This window comes from Arachis stenosperma, chromosome 3 (assembly GCF_014773155.1).
Source record: "Arachis stenosperma cultivar V10309 chromosome 3, arast.V10309.gnm1.PFL2, whole genome shotgun sequence".
Lineage (NCBI taxonomy): Eukaryota > Viridiplantae > Streptophyta > Magnoliopsida > Fabales > Fabaceae > Arachis > Arachis stenosperma.
Genome location: NC_080379.1, coordinates 32503293 through 32520719, shown reverse-complemented (window position 1 = coordinate 32520719; position 17427 = coordinate 32503293). Strand labels below are relative to the sequence as shown.

The following is a 17427-nucleotide window of genomic DNA, read 5'->3' as shown; positions in this document are numbered from 1 at the left end:
GTGCATCGCCCTCCTCTCACCATCATCACCTCCAATTCACCATCACCACCACTCTATAGTTTTCATTCAGAACCCAACAACCACCATCATCCTCTTCCATCACTGAAACCACCACCCTCGTTATCCCAGAACCATTGTAGCTTCCACCATCTGTGATGAAACCGCCACACTGAACCGCCGCGATCCACTCTCTTCTCCTCCTCTTCATCGTCCCACATCATTGCTGCCTCTCGCTGTTTCATCGCCAACAGTCCACGCCACCCACGGCCTCCTCCACTTCCTTCTCATTTCTCCTTTTTTCTTTTTCCCAGTTCTAGCTCACATTGTCACTCTTTCTTTCCCTTCATGAAAATAGAAGAAAAAGAACAACCCCTCTCACTCACCAACCACCATCTTCATCAACATCATCGCTGGCCATTTGTCTCGCCTTTGGGGATGATCACATGTCTGGCCACCACAGAACCACCACCCGCTGCCTTCTTCTTCTTCCCCTCCCTTTGGCCCTCACCTAATCTCTCTCTAGCTCACCCTCTCCCAAATTGCAAAACCGTAAAACCATAAAATGTTGTCATTGCATAGTGCAAAGACTTATTTGTCCTTTGCTTTTTTGGGGAACATGCCATATCAGCACTGTAACGGACACATAGCTCTATAATGAACACGTGGGTGTCACTTCACTAATCTCTGTTTGTTCTTTGAGAGGCAAATGGACGGAAGGATCTATCTGTCCACCGTTTGTAAAATTCGGGGGCTTAAAAGTATTTTAAATTCTAAAAGACGAAAAATGTCTGCGAAATAAAATGTCAAAGACCTATTTGTCCTTTACTCAAAAATAAAATTGAGTAGAGTATAGAGACATATAGTAAATTAGCGGAAGGAGAGGATAAAAGTACGAAAAACAAGTTTTGGAACAATATAAAAATATAAAAAGTTAGGGGTAAAAATATAAATACTAAAGTTTAAAGATAAAAATATAATTTCATAAAAAAATTAGAATAAAATTATAATTATAATAAAGTTTGGAATATAATAGTATTTAAATAAAGTTTAAGAGAGAAAATAGTAATTATAATAAAGATTAAAGGACAAAATAGTAATCACAATAAAGATTAAGGGTAGCATGGTCATTAAGATAAAAATTACATATAAGAGTATAATTATAAAGATAAAATGGTCATTTGGATAATTAAGTTTAGAGGTAATAAGATAATTTTGGAGCTTTAGGGACATAAAGGTCATGTTTGAAAATATTGAGGGTAAAATGGTAATTCACTAATAGAAAGGATTAATTAGGTATTTTTCAAAAAGATTAAGGGGAAGATGGTACTAATGGTATAAGATCAAGCATTTTGTCTTGTTTGTGCAATTCTTTGATATAATGTAGGGATGTCCACTGATATTTAAATGAACGTTATTTTTCAATTATATACATATTATAGCATCAAGCATTGCAACCATTTTTGGTTGTCAGGCCACTTTTATAGTTTCATCCAAATCAACACATGTGCCTAACAGATGCAATGGAAAGCTATACCTGGTATTTGTCCCAGGTAATGTCAAGTTGCGTGTATTCAATCAACACGTGAGCTTATAGCCTGCTTAAGACATACATCACCATATTGATTGTCACATATTATCTGAGATTGTGCTATGTGAGTTGTTTATGCTTGCTTGTTATTACTATTTTCTTGTTATGATAGATTGTAGCATTAGACATAAAAAGATATAAACTATGGACCAAAGGTCAAACTAGAATGTGCGTTATTGTCCCGACGTAGAGATAAATCCTAGCCTGCTGTACGAGTTGACCTTTTATCCCTGTTGTTAGTACCCTGTTAGAAATTGTAGGTTCTCACCCTTTTTTTTTACTGTTCCTACAGATAGTGTCAATGGTGATGTACATTGAGTTGTTAGAGCCGTTCTCTTGAGATGACCCAGGCTATAGGAGCATGCTCATCTACGATTAGACTCGTGTTTATATGCATCTCTACGTGACAAACCACTCTCATTTCTACTTCTTACTCCTTTCTGTAAATTGGATTCACTACAAGAGGTTTCTCTTACTAAGTTGCGACCAAAGAGTCCATACCACCCATTTCAAAGTTACAGCCAGAGCCACAGCCATACTTGGGCCTTGGCGAGGTAGTCTCACACACTTTTGACGGGAGCAGTAACGACAGTAATGAGTTAGGACAATGTAAATCCTGCTAAATTAGTAAGTAATTAGTCAATAAATTAAATTTTAATAAGAAAAATTAGAAATGAAAATCTTATATTAAAATAGGATAGAGCTCTTTAAAATGAGAATTTTGACACTAATTTCGAAGAATTTGGTCCAAGATTGAGCCGAACGGGCCGAATTGGTCGAATCGAGTTCAAACCCAGCCCATGGGCCTAACCAAACCCACCACTTAAATGAGATGAAGCTCATCTCTCTCGCCATTCAGCAAAGAAGAACACTGAATAGCCAAGGGAAGAGGAGAGCTTCCAAACCCTCACCATAACATCAATCCACCATAACTTCTTCATCCGAGCTCCGATCGCCTCACCGTTTGTGACTACGTGTTGAGCTCTACGATTCTATTGGATCAATTTCATAGGTAAGCTTCAATTTTATCCCAGTTTCTCTATCCCTTGAATTTTGAAAACTGGTAAGAACCCACATTGAGATTTTGTTTAATTTGGTACTCCAGGTTCAATTTAGCTTCTGGAGCTTGACAGATTTAGTTCGTTTAGTCCGTGGGCACGGTAAGGATTCTAAAAGCTAGCTATTTCTTATTTTGATTATGTTGGATATTGAGTTGTTGGGTATATGTATGTATATATATGTGTTAGGTGTATGAATGCATGATATGGAGACCTTGGAATCATTGGAACCTTGATTTGAGAGCTTGGTGGGTGTTAGAGTTGAATTTTGGTGATTGAAGCCTTTCCCTTTTTTCCTAGTGGGTTGCCTTGGTTAATACGTGGAAATCGGCCAAGGTATGGTTTAGGTTTCGCGTATTTAATATGTAATGTTCTGTGAAAACTTAGGCTAGGTGACCATAGGATAGGTTAGAACGTATGTGTATATTTATTGCTTAGTGTCCTTGATAAGAAGTACGTTTTGGTTTGGTGCTTGTTGACTAATTGGTGTTTGATGAATTGATAACTAATGGCTTGAGTACATGAGCACATGAGCCTAGAATTGGTGAGTTATAATTTTGGTTGATGCATTTGGGAAATGTATGTATGTTATTGTTGATTTGAGGTATGGTTTATTATGGTGGTTGTTGTGGTGTTGAGGAATGGCACATTATGTTGACGGTTGTAGGTTTGGTCATGAATTGGATGTGATTTTTAATGAAAATGACGTTTTGAAGTTTTGTGTAATTTTGGTTTTTGGCCGAACTTCGGCGAGGCATAACTCAGCTTCCTGACCCCCAAATTGTTTCAAACAAGTTTTATATAAAAATTGGATCTGTGAAGTTTACGCCATTTGAAGAACGGAGGAAAATGATTTAAAACGAAAACATTATGCGTGTCGGAAGTTGGGATTAAAAAGGTTGGGATTCTGCAGCTTTTTAGATTTATGCAAATTTTTGGAAAAACGTACACATGGGCCACGCGTACGCGTGATCCGGCTTTTGCATACGTGACTAGTCGCTCGTGACGTGACCAACCCTTTCGGGTTGGAATTCTCGCGTACGCGAGCAGGGGCTTGCGCATACGAGCAAGGGTTTCCGCATGCCCACGCGTACGCGTGGCCCCTGTTTTATGCAAAACTGGATTTTGTGTTTTTAAATCAAATTTCAGACTTCTAAACCTCTATTCTCATTCTTTTAGTTATAAATTATAACACTAAGCCTAGTAGTTAGTTAAAGCTAGGAAACTGAGGTAACTTGGGGATGAAGAAAAGGGATAAACATGATGAATTATAAGAGAATGATGTGAAGGCTGAAAGAAGTTATGATGACATGGCTATGATGAATAATTATGAAATGAATATGAATGATTATGAATACTTATGTCACTATGAATTTAATGTTATTTGAGATACGAGTTCCCTGGGTATAGAACTGTGGCTTGCCATCACGTGTTCCAGGTTGAAACTTGATACTCTGTTGACCCTACGTCGTAAGGGTGACCTGCACGTATAAATTCTCGGGAATAGATATCCCCCATTGAGTAAATTATATATGAATGTATGAGTGAAATGAGAAAAGCTATGCATAGACTCATGGGGATGCGCGACGAGGGACAGTCCAAGGGTTTCAGACTTGTCGGATTGGCTTGATAACCGACAGATGAGCCTCATCAGCCATAGGACAGGCATACATCATGTGCATTATGTTCGTTTGTTTGCTATGCATTATTTGGGAATGCCTAACTGAATATATTCTGCTAATTGTTATATTTTCTACTTACACTACTTGCCTTCTACTTGTACTTGAACTCGTCTGTTTGTTTGTCTTTGCTAAATCATTGGTGATGGAGGAGCCGAGGAAAGGTGGACAGGTTTGGTGTTGAAGTTAGTTTTAAGTTGAGTTTGGAATTCCTTAGAACACCTACCCCTTTGTGGTTTCTGTTTAGTAACTTAAGTTTTATAATCTGAGTGTCGGCATTTTAGGATTGCCTCTGGCATTCCCAGGACCTTATATATTATATGCGTGGCATCTTTAGCATGCTGAGAACCTTCGGTTCTCACCCCATACTGTGTTGTTTTCAGATGCATGTCGAGAGGTACCTTGCTAGGCGTCTGGACTGCTGAAGCGGAGCGGTTTCTAGGTTCTCTTGTTATTTAGTTTATATATATATGTACTTAACTTTCTCTCCAAGTAACTTGTTTATTTTGTCCCTCTTAAAGGTTTAAGGAGAGTTAAGGTTTTATCTTTCTATTTTGGGTTGCGCTTTTTATTTTGCAATTTTGTTTTACCTGTTTTCAAAGGCTCCTTGTATATTACTCTCTATCCAATACTATTATGTATATATTTTATTTTAGAGGTCGTAATACCACACCGGCCACCTCTGGTTTACTGCTTAAGTGTAAAGCTTTGTGTGGTAGGGTGTTACATTATGGTATCAGAGCAGTTCGAACCTATAGAGCTTGAGGGACGGACTGACTATGCTTCTGTGCATTATCTGTGTATGTGTCTATGTGCTATTAGGATATCTAACTGATATATGTGGCATAAATGTTCATGAGCATGCATTTGGAACTTAAAGCACTAGACTTGCGATATTGAGACTGATCAACTTGATATCACTTGTTTGGTGTGTATAGGGACCAGATGTCGACTCGCAGACGTGGTCGCGGGCAAGATAGAGGCAGAATATGAAATGCTATTCCTGAAGCGACAAAGAATAATCCTAACCCTGTAGACTTTATGGCTGCCCTGGGAAACATGGCTGCGACTATGCAGGCAACAGCCGAAGCTCTAGAAAACCAAATGAACAATGGGAATAATGGCAATAATGGTGATGAGGGCCCTATGACGCTTTCCTCTTTCCAGAAGGTTCATCCTCTGACCTTCAGAGGAACCTCAAACCCCACCGACGCGGACAACGGGATTCAGACTATAAAGCAAGCACTACAGGCTCAACAGGTTCCTGAAGAGCAGTGGATTGAGTTTGGAAATTATCAACTAAAAGGCAAGGCCCAGCACTGGTGGTAGGAAACACGGCGAATCCTGCAACCAGATGGTATCGTGATTTCTTAGGAATTGTTCCGAACAGAGTTCTACAAGAAATACTTTCCCAATTCAATCAGAAATGCTAAGGAACTTGAACTACTTCAGCTGAAACAAGGTCAGATAACTGCTACTGAGTATACTAGCAGGTTTGAGGAATTGTGCCACTTTTTCCGGATATGTCAAGGAGCTCCTGAGGATTTTTCTTAATGGAAATGCATCAAGTATGAGGGAGGCCTTCGGAGCGATATTCTGAGCTTCGTTGCACCTATGGAGATTAGGGTATTTTCTGAACTCGTGAATAAGAGTAGGGCGGTTGAAGAGTGTATGAAAAAGGCTGCAGCAGAGAAGGAAAGTCTGAGGGTGCCTTTCTAGAGGACTTCAGGGAGGAACTTTGCACCAAGGGGCAGACAATTCAAGCGTGGCGGCCTTGTCCCTCAAAACAATCAAGGGCAGGGCAACTTCAGAAGGCCGAATGCTAATGCTAATCAAGGAAGAAGGTATAGAAAGCAGCCACAGCAGGATTTGATTTGTCAGAGATCTGGGAAGTATCATCTAGGAGTTCCGTGTAGGTTTGTGGTGGACGAAATCGTGATCCTCTTTGTATTTGCATGAGATTTAAAAATTGGCTCTATTGGAATTTATGATCACAACTTCATTCAACTTAACCAGCAAGTGTACTGGGTCATCCAAGTAATACCTTACGTGAGTAAGGGTCGATCCCACAGAGATTGTTGGTATGAAGCAAGCTATGGTCACCTTGTAAATCTCAGTTAGGCAGATTAAATGGTTATGGGTTTCGAAAATTAATAATAAATAGAAAATAAAAAGGGATAGAAATACTTATGTAAATCAATAGTGGGAATTTCAGATAGGCGTGTGGAGATGCTAGAATCCTTTCGAATCTCTACTTTCTTATTGCTTTCATCCAATCCTTCTTACTCCTTTCCATGGCAAGCTGTATGTAGGGCATCACCATCATCAATGGCTACTTTTAATCCTCTCGAGAAAATGGTCCTATGCGCTGTCACTGCACGGCTAATCGTCTGGAGGCATCACCCTTGTTGATAGCTACATCCCATCCTCTCAGTGAAAATGGTCCAAATGCTCTATCACAGCACGGCTAATCATCTGTCGATTCTCAATCAGGTTGGAGTAGAATCCCTTGATTCTTTTGCGTTTGTCATCACGCCCAGCCTTCAGGAGTTTGAAGCTCGTCACAGTCATTCAATACCGGAATCCTACTCGGAATACCACAGACAAGGTTAGACTTTCCGGATTCCCGGGATCCTACTCGGAATACCACAGACAAGGTTAGACTTTCCGGATCCCCATGAATGCCGCCATCTATCTAGCTTATACCACGAAGATTCTATTGGGGAATCTAAGAGATATGCGCCCGGCCTAGAGTAGAACGGAAGTGGTTGTCAATCACGCGTGTTCATAGGTGAGAATGATGATGAGTGTCTGATGAGCGGATAATTTGTATACTTTTTGGCATTGTTTTTAGTATGTTTTTGATATGATATAGTTAGTTTTTAGTATATTTTTATTAGTTTTTAGTTAAAATTCACTTTTCTGGACTTTACTATGAGTTTGTGTGTTTTTCTGTGATTTCAGGTATTTTCTGGCTGAAATTGAGGGACCTGAGCAAAAATCTGATTCAGAGACTCAAAAGGACTGCAGATGCTGTTGGATTCTGACCTCCCTGCACTCGAAGCGGATTTTCTGGAGCTACAGAAGCCCAATTGGCGCGCTCTCAACGGCGTTGGAAAGTAGACATCCTGGGCTTTCCAGCAATATATAATAGTCCATACTTTGCCCAAGATTTGATGGCCCAAACCGGCGTTCAAAGTCACCTCAAGAAATCCCAGCGTTAAACGCTGGAACTGGCACCCAAATGGGAGTTAAACGCCCAAACTGGCACCAAAACTGGCGTTTAACTCCAAGAAGAGTCTCTACACGAAATTGCTTCATTGCTCAGCCCAAGCACACACCAAGTGGGCCCGGAAGAGGATTTTTATGTCATTTACTCATTTCTGTACACCCTAGGCTACTAGTTTCTTATAAGTAGGACCTTTTACTATTGTATAGGAATCTTTTTGATCACTTTTAGATCTCTAGATCATCTTTGGACATTTTAGTTCTTAGATCATTGGGAGGCTGGCCATTCGGCCATGCCTAGACCTTATGCTTATGTATTTTCAACGGTGGAGTTTCTACACACCATAGATTAAGGTGTGGAGCTCTGCTGTACCTCGAGTATTAATGCAATTACTATTGTTCTTCCATTCAAATTCCGCTTGTTCTTTATCCAAGATATCACTTGTTCTTCAACATGATGAAGGTGATGATTGACGCCCATCATCCTTCTCACTCATGAACAAAGTGACTGACAACCACTCTTGTTCTACAAGCATCTGAGGCTTAGTGAATATCTCTTGGATTCCGGATTGCACGATGCATGGTTGATCGCCTGACAACCGAGTGCTCGCCTGACAAACGAGCCAACCATTCCGTGAGATCAGAGTCTTCGTGGTATAGGCAAGAACTGATGGCAGCATTCAAGAGAATCCGGAAGGTCTAACCTTGTCTGTGGTATTCTGAGTAGGATTCAATGATTGAATGACTGTGACGTGCTTCAAACCTGTAACCTACTGGGCGTTAGTGACAGACGCAAAAGAGTTATTCTATTCCGGTAGGGGAGGGAACCACACCGGTGATTGGCAGCACTGTGACAAAGTGTGTGCATTAGCTTTCACTGCGAGGATGGGAGGTAGCTGCTGACAACAGTGAGACCCTATACGAGCTTGCCATGGAAAGGAGTAAGAAGGGTTGGATGAAGACAGTAGGAAAGCAGAGAGACGGAAGGGAAGGCATCTTCATGCGCTTATCTGAAGTTCCTACCAATGAATTACATAAGTATCACTATCTTTATCTTTTATGTTATTTTCGTTCATCACCATATATATCTGAGTTTGCCTGACTAAGATTTACAAGATGACCATAGCTTGCTTCAATACTAACAATCTCCGTGGGATCGACCCTTACTCACGTAAGGTTTATTACTTGGACGACCCAGTGCACTTGCTGGTTAGTTGTGCGAAGTTGTGTAATGCCATGGTATTGAGCGCACCAAGTTTTTGGAGCCATTACCAGGGATTATGAGAGTTGTGAAAAAGTATAGTTCACAATTTCGCGCACCAAGTTTTTGGCGCCGTTGCCGGGGATTGTTCTAGTTTTGAGCAAGCCTTTGGTAACATCAGTGCCAAGATCCGGCAACAACATCAAATTTTTGGTGTTATTGCCCGGGATTGTTCAGGCTGGACAACTGACGATTCATCTTGTTGCTTAGATTAGGTATTTTTTTTCGAAATTCTTGAAGATGAATTCTAGAGTTTCATGATGATTTGTTGAAATCTGGCTGGCTGAGAAGCCATGTCTAATCTGATTGGACCGAGGTTTCAACTTATCACCACAAGAGCTTGTTGATTTCGTATCAATCTTGCTTTTGGAGCAGTGATTTGCTAAGGCTTGGCTGACCTTTGGTCATGTCTAGTGTTTTGGACCGAAGCTTTCTTTGGAAGCTTGGCTGGCTGTGAAGCCATGTCTAATTCCTGGACCGGAGTCTTAGATTAGCATTGCACTGATTCCTGGAATTCTCATTAAGAATTTTGATACCTTCTTTTTCCACTTAATTTTCGAAAAACACAAAAAAATTAAAAAAATCATAAAATTCAAAAACATTTCTTGTTTGAGTCTAGTGTCTCATCCTAAGTTTGGTGTCAACTGCATGCATTCATATGTCTTAGTGATCTTCAAGATGTTCTTGATGATTCACTTGCTCTGATCTTTGAATTCTATTGACTTGAGTAATTTGTGTGTCTCATATGCATTTTCAGTTCATTATTGTCAGTAGTATACAAACTGCTAGGTTTGGTGTCTTGCATGCATTGTTATTTGATTCTTGTTGCATTTTAATTATTAAAAATCCAAAAATATTTTTAATTTGTGCCTTTTCAAGTCAATGATACAAGGGATTGAAGATTCAGAACATACTGCAGAGGAATTATACAGAAAAAGCTGAGCATTCAAAAATGCCCAGTGAAGAAGGTAGACTGGCGTTTAAACGCCAGCCAGGGTACCTGGTTGGGCGTTTAACGCCCAAAAAGGTAGCATTTTGGGCGTTAAACGCCAGAATGTATACCATTCTGGGCGTTTAACGCCAGGATGGTGCTAGGGGGAAGATTTTGTTTTCAAATCAATTTTTTTTTCAAGTTTTCAAAGTTTTTCAAAATCAAATCTTTTTCAAATCAAATCTTTTCACTCAAATGTTTTCAAAATTAATTTCTTTCCTTTCAAAGATACTTACTAACAATTAATGATTTGATTGAACATTTTTTGCCTTTTCTGTTAAGGAAGGTTTTATGTTTGAATCATATCTTTTCTTGTTAGGCAAGTCACTAATTTTCCAAATCAAATCTTTTAAAATTATTTTCAAAACATATCTTTTAAAATGGTTTTCAAATCATATCTTCTCAATCACATCTTTTTAAGACAATAACCTTTCAATCATATTTTTTTTTTATATAATATCTTTTTCAAATTAGTTTTCAATCAAATCTTTTTTACTTCTAATTTCAAAATCTTTTTCAAAAATCACTTGATTTCTTTTTCACTTTTAATTTTCGAAAATTATCAATCAAATTTTGAAAATGTTTTCAAAATCTTTTAATTGAATTTTCGAAAATCCACTTCCCTCCTTCTCACATCCTTCTATTTATGGAGTACCACTCCTTCTTAATGCACAATTCGAACCTTATCTAATTAAAGTTCGAATTCTTCTTCTCCTTCTTCTTTCTATTTCTCTTTTCCTCTGACATTTCAAGGAATCTCTATACTTTGACATAGAGGATTCCACATTTTCTTTTTCTCTTCTCTTTCATATGAGCAGGAGCAGAGACAAAGGCATTCTTGTTGAAGCTGATCCTGAACCCGAAAGGACCTTGAAGAGAAAGCTAAGAGAAGCCAAAGCACAACTCTCTTTAGAGGACCTGACCGAATTCTTCAAAGAAGAAGAACCCATGGCAGCCGAAAACAACAACAATGCCAACAATGCAAGGAAGGTGCTGGGTGACTTTACTGCACCTACTCCCGACTTCTATGGGAGAAGCATCTCTATCCCTGCCATTGGAGCAAACAACTTTGAGCTTAAGCCTCAATTAGTTTCTCTAATGCAACAGAATTGCAAGTTCCATGGACTTCCAATGGAAGATCCTCATCAGTTTTTAGCTGAATTCTTGCAAATCTGTGACACAGTCAAGACTAATGGGGTTAACCCTGAGGTCTATAGACTGATGCTATTCCCTTTTGCTGTAAGAGACAGAGCTAGAATATGGTTGGATTCTCAACCTAAAGAAAGCCTGGACTCTTGGGAAAAGCTAGTCAATGCCTTCTTGGCAAAGTTCTTTCCACCACAAAGATGGAGTAAGCTTAGAGTGAAAGTCCAAACCTTCAGACAGAAGGATGGAGAATCCCTCTATGAAGCTTGGGAAAGATACAAACAATTAATCAGAAGATGTCCTTCAGACATGCTTTCTGAATGGAGCATCATAGGTATTTTCTATGATGGTCTCTCTGAACTATCTAAGATGTCCTTGGATAGCTCTGCTGGAGGATCTCTTCATCTGAAGAAGACGCCTGCAGAAGCTCAAGAGCTAATTGAAATGGTTGCAAATAACCAATTCATGTACACTTCTGAAAGGAATCCTGTGAACAATGGGACTAGTCAGAAGAAAGGAGTTCTTGAGATTGACACTCTGAATGCCATATTGGCTCAGAATAAAATATTGACTCAACAAGTCAATTTGATTTCTCAAAGTCTGTCTGGAATGCAAAATGCACCAAACAGTACTAAGGATGCTTCATCCGAGGAAGAAGCTTATGATCCTGAGAACCCTTCCATGGAAGAGGTGAATTACCTAGGAGAACCCTATGGAAATACCTACAATTCTTCATGGAGAAATCACCCACATCTCTCATGGAAGAATCAAGAGAGACCTCAACAAGGTTTCAATAACAATAATGGTGTAAGAAACAGGTTTAGCAATGGCAAGCCTTTTCCATCATCTTCTCAGCAACAGACAGAGAGTTCTAAGCAGAATACTTCTGACTTAGCAACAAGGGTCTCTGATCTAATAAAGACCACTCAAAGTTTCATGAATGAAACAAGGTCCTCCATCAGAAATTTGGAAGGACAAGTGGGTCAGCTGAGCAAGAAGGTTACTGAACTCCCTCCTAGTACTCTCCCAAGTAATACAGAAGAAAATCCAAAAGGAGAGTGCAAGGCCATCAACATGGCCGAATATGGAGAGGAAAGAGAGGAGGAAGACGCCACTGAGGAAGACCTCAGTGGGCGTGTACCAATCTCCTCTGAGTTCCTCAATGAGGAACAATGGGAATCTGAGGCTCAAAATGAGACCATAGAGATTCCATTGGACTTACTTCTGCCATTCATGAGCTCTGATGAGTATTCTTCCTCTGAAGAGGAAGAGTATGTCACTGAAGAGCAAGTTGCTAAATACCTTGGAGCAGTCATGAAGCTAAATGACAAGTTATTTGGAAATGAGACTTGGGAGGATGAACCTCCCTTGCTCACCAAAGAACTGGATGACTTGTCTAGGCAGAAACTGCCTCAAAAGAGGCAGGATCCTGGGAAGTTTTCTATACCTTGTACCATAGGCACCATGACCTTCAAGAAGGCCTTGTGTGACTTAGGGTCAAGTGTGAACCTCATGCCCCTCTCTGTAATGGAGAAATTAGGGATCTTAGAGGTGCAAGCTGCAAGAATCTCATTAGAGATGGCAGACAACTCAAGAAAACAAGCCCATGGACTTGTAGAGAATGTTTTGGTGAAGATTGAAGACCATTACATCCCTACTGATTTCATAGTCCTAGAGACTGGGAAGTGCATGGATGAATCCATCATCCTTGGCAGACCCTTCCTAGCCACAGCAAGGGCTGTGATTGATGTTGACAGAGGAGAGTTAATCATTCAAGTGAATGAAAAATCCTTGGTGTTTAAGGCCCAAGGATATCCCTCTGTCATCATGGAGAGGAAGCATGAAGAGCTCCTCTCAAAACAGAGCCAAACAGAGCCCCCACAGTCAAACTCTAAGTTTGGTGTTGGGAGGCTACAACCAAACTCTAAGTTTGGTGTTGAAACTCCACATTCAAACTCTAAGTTTGGTGTTGGGAGGTTTCAACACGGTTCTGAGCATTTCTGAGGCTCCATGAGAGCCCTCTGTCAAGCTAATGACATTAAAGAAGCGCTTGTTGGGAGGCAACCCAATGTTTTATAATTAATTATTTTCTTTTGTTATTTTATCTTTTTTGTAGGTTGATGATCATAAGAAGTCACAAAAACAATGAAAAAAGCAAAAACAAAATGAAAAAACAGGAAGAAAAACAGCACACCCTGGAGGAGAAGAAACTGGCGTTCAAACGCCAGTAATGCTAGCTGTTGGGCGTTTAACGCCCAGTCTGGCACCATTCTGGGCGTTTAACGCCAGAAAGGGGGCACCAGACTGGCGTTAAACGCCAGTAAAGGGCAAGAACCTGGCGTTAAACGCCAGGAATGGGCACCAGCCCGGCGTTTAACGCCAGAAATGGCTCAAAACGTGATTTTGAGCAACATTTGGTGCAGGGATGACTTTTCCTTGACACCACAGGATCTGTGGACCCCACAGGACCCTACCATCACTCTCTCTCTTCTTCCCCCACTCACCAATCAACTCAATACCTCTTCCCCAAAACCCCTCACCTATCAAATCCCATCTTTCTCTTCACCACTCACATCCATCCTTCATAAATCCCCACCAACCTCACCCTTCAAATTCAAACCACTTTCCCTCCCAAACCCACCCTCCATGGCCGAACCATTAACCCCCCTCTCTCCTATATATACCCTTCTTCAACCTTTCATTTTCACACAACCTAAACACCCTTTCTTCCCCCTCTTTGGCCGAATACCCCACCATCTCCCTCTTCTTCATTTCTTCTTCTACTCCCTTCTTTCTTCTTTTGCTCGAGGACGAGCAAACATTTTAAGTTTGGTGTGGTAAAAGCGTTGCTTTTTCGTTTTTCCATAACCATTTATGGCATCCAAGGCCGGAGAAACCTCTAGAAAGAGGAAAGGGAAGGCAAAAGCTTCCACCTCCGAGTCATGGGAGATGGATAGATTCCTCTCAAGGGTGCATCAAGACCACTTCTATAAAGTTGTGGCCTTGAAGAAGGTGATCTCCGAGGTCCCCTTTTCACTCAAAAAGGGTGAATATCCGGAGATCCGCCATGAGATCCGAAGAAGAGGTTGGGAAGTTCTTACCAACCCCATTCAACAAGTCAGAATCTTGATGGTTCAAGAGTTCTATGCCAATGCATGGATCACAAAGAACCATGACCAAAGTGTGAACCCGAATCCAAAGAATTATCTCACTATGGTTCGGGGGAAATACTTGGATTTTAGTCCAGAGAGTGTGAGGGTGGCGTTCAACTTGCCTATGATGCAAGGAGATGAGCATCCTTACACTAGAAGGGTCAACTTTGATCAAAGGTTGGACCAAGTCCTCACAGTCATATGTGAAGAGGGCGCACAATGGAAGCAAGATTCAAGGGGAAAGCCGGTCCAATTGAGAAGGCATGACCTCAAGCCCGTGGCTAGAGGATGGTTAGAGTTCATACAACGCTCAATCATCCCCACTAGCAACCGGTCCGAAGTTACCATAGACCGGGCCATCATGATCCATAGTATCATGATTGGAGAAGAAATAGAGGTTCATGAGGTTATAGCCCAAGAACTCTATAAGGTGGCGGACAAGACCTCCACCTTGGCAAGGTTAGCTTTTCCTCATCTCATTTGTCACCTCTGTTATTCAGTTGGAGTTGACATAGAGGGAGACATTCCCATTGATGAGGACAAGCCCATCACTAAGAAAAGGATGGAGTACACAAGAGATCTCACTCATCATGAGATCCCTGAGATTCCTCAAGGGATGAATTTTCCTCCACAAAACTATTGGGAGCAACTAAACACCTCCCTAGGAGAACTAAGTTCCAACATGGGACAACTGAGGGTGGAGCATCAAGAACACTCCATCATCCTTCATGAAATTAGAGAAGATCAAAGAATCATGAGGGAGGAGCAACAAAGACAAGGAAGAGACATTGAGGAGCTCAAGCACTCCATAGGATCTTCAAGAGCAAGAAAGAGCCGCCATCACTAAGGTGGACCCGTTCTTTGACTTCCTTGTTATTGTTCTTCTGTTTTTCGAATTTTAATGCTTATGTTTATCCATGTTTGTGTCTTATGATCATTAGTGTCTTAGTGTCTATGCCTTAAAGTTATGAATGTCCTATGAATCCATCACCTCTCTTAATAAAAACGTGCTTAATTGAAAAGGAGAAGAATTGCATGAATTCTGAATTTTATAGTAGTTTAATTATTTTTGATGTGGTGGCATTACTTTTGTTCTCTGAATGTATGCTTGAACAGTGCATATGTCTTTTGAATTTGTGGTTCATGAATGTTGGCTCTTGAAAGAATGATGAAAAAGGAGACATGTTACTGAGGATCTGAAAAATCAATAAAATGATTCTTGAAGCAAAAAAAAAAAAAAAAAAAAAAAAACGAAAAAAAAAACTGAAAAAAGAAAGAGAAAAAGAAAGAAAAAGAAAGAATAAAGTTGTGATCCAAGGCAAATAAGAGTGTGCTTAAGAACCCTGGACACCTCTAATTGGGGACTTTAGCAAAGCTGAGTCACAATCTGAAAAGGTTCACCCAATTATGTGTCTGTGGCATGTATGTATCCGGTGGTAATACTGGAAGACAGAGTGCTTTGGGCCACAGCCAAGACTCAATAAATAGCTATGTTCAAGAATCATCATACTTTACTAGGAGAATCATTAACACTATCTGGATTCTAAGTTCCTAAAGAAGCCAATCATTCTGAATTACAAGGGATAGAGTGAGATGCCAAAACTATTTAGAGGCAAAAAGTTAAAAGCCCCGCTCATCTAATTAATACTGATCTTCACAGATGTTTTTGGAATTCATTGCATATTCTCTTCTTTTTATCTTATTTGATTTTCAGTTGCTTGAGGACAAGCAACAATTTAAGTTTGGTGTTGTGATGAGCGGATAATTTGTATACTTTTTGGCATTGTTTTTAGTATGTTTTTGATATGATATAGTTAGTTTTTAGTATATTTTTATTAGTTTTTAGTTAAAATTCACTTTTCTGGACTTTACTATGAGTTTGTGTGTTTTTCTGTGATTTCAGGTATTTTCTGGTTGAAATTGAGGGACCTGAGCAAAAATCTGATTCAGAGACTCAAAAGGACTGCAGATGCTGTTGGATTCTGACCTCCCTGCACTCGAAGCGGATTTTCTGGAGCTACAGAAGCCCAATTGGCGCGCTCTCAACGGCGTTGGAAAGTAGACATCCTGGGCTTTCCAGCAATATATAATAGTCCATACTTTGCCCAAGATTTGATGGCCCAAACCGGCGTTCAAAGTCACCTCAAGAAATCCCAGCGTTAAACGCTGGAACTGGCACCCAAATGGGAGTTAAACGCCCAAACTGGCACCAAAACTGGCGTTTAACTCCAAGAAGAGTCTCTACACGAAATTGCTTCATTGCTCAGCCCAAGCACACACCAAGTGGGCCCGGAAGAGGATTTTTATGTCATTTACTCATTTCTGTACACCCTAGGCTACTAGTTTCTTATAAGTAGGACCTTTTACTATTGTATAGGAATCTTTTTGATCACTTTTAGATCTCTAGATCATCTTTGGACATTTTAGTTCTTAGATCATTGGGAGGCTGGCCATTCGGCCATGCCTAGACCTTATGCTTATGTATTTTCAACGGTGGAGTTTCTACACACCATAGATTAAGGTGTGGAGCTCTGCTGTACCTCGAGTATTAATGCAATTACTATTGTTCTTCCATTCAAATTCCGCTTGTTCTTTATCCAAGATATCACTTGTTCTTCAACATGATGAAGGTGATGATTGACGCCCATCATCCTTCTCACTCATGAACAAAGTGACTGACAACCACTCTTGTTCTACAAGCATCTGAGGCTTAGTGAATATCTCTTGGATTCCGGATTGCACGATGCATGGTTGATCGCCTGACAACCGAGTGCTCGCCTGACAAACGAGCCAACCATTCCGTGAGATCAGAGTCTTCGTGGTATAGGCAAGAACTGATGGCAGCATTCAAGAGAATCCGGAAGGTCTAACCTTGTCTGTGGTATTCTGAGTAGGATTCAATGATTGAATGACTGTGACGTGCTTCAAACCTGTAACCTACTGGGCGTTAGTGACAGACGCAAAAGAGTTATTCTATTCCGGTAGGGGAGGGAACCACACCGGTGATTGGCAGCACTGTGACAGAGTGTGTGCATTAGCTTTCACTGCGAGGATGGGAGGTAGCTGCTGACAACAGTGAGACCCTATACGAGCTTGCCATGGAAAGGAGTAAGAAGGGTTGGATGAAGACAGTAGGAAAGCAGAGAGACGGAAGGGAAGGCATCTTCATGCGCTTATCTGAAGTTCCTACCAATGAATTACATAAGTATCACTATCTTTATCTTTTATGTTATTTTCGTTCATCACCATATATATCTGAGTTTGCCTGACTAAGATTTACAAGATGACCATAGCTTGCTTCAATACTAACAATCTCCGTGGGAT

At 40.4% G+C, this 17427-nt stretch overlaps 1 non-coding gene across 1 annotated transcript; it reads right to left on the bottom strand.

The window, feature by feature from the left end:
* Positions 1-11158: 11158 nt before the first annotated feature.
* On the bottom strand, positions 11159-11266 carry LOC130972320 (small nucleolar RNA R71). Its single transcript, XR_009083507.1, has one exon. It is a non-coding gene; the product is annotated as a small nucleolar RNA R71 (small nucleolar RNA).
* Positions 11267-17427: the final 6161 nt, after the last annotated feature.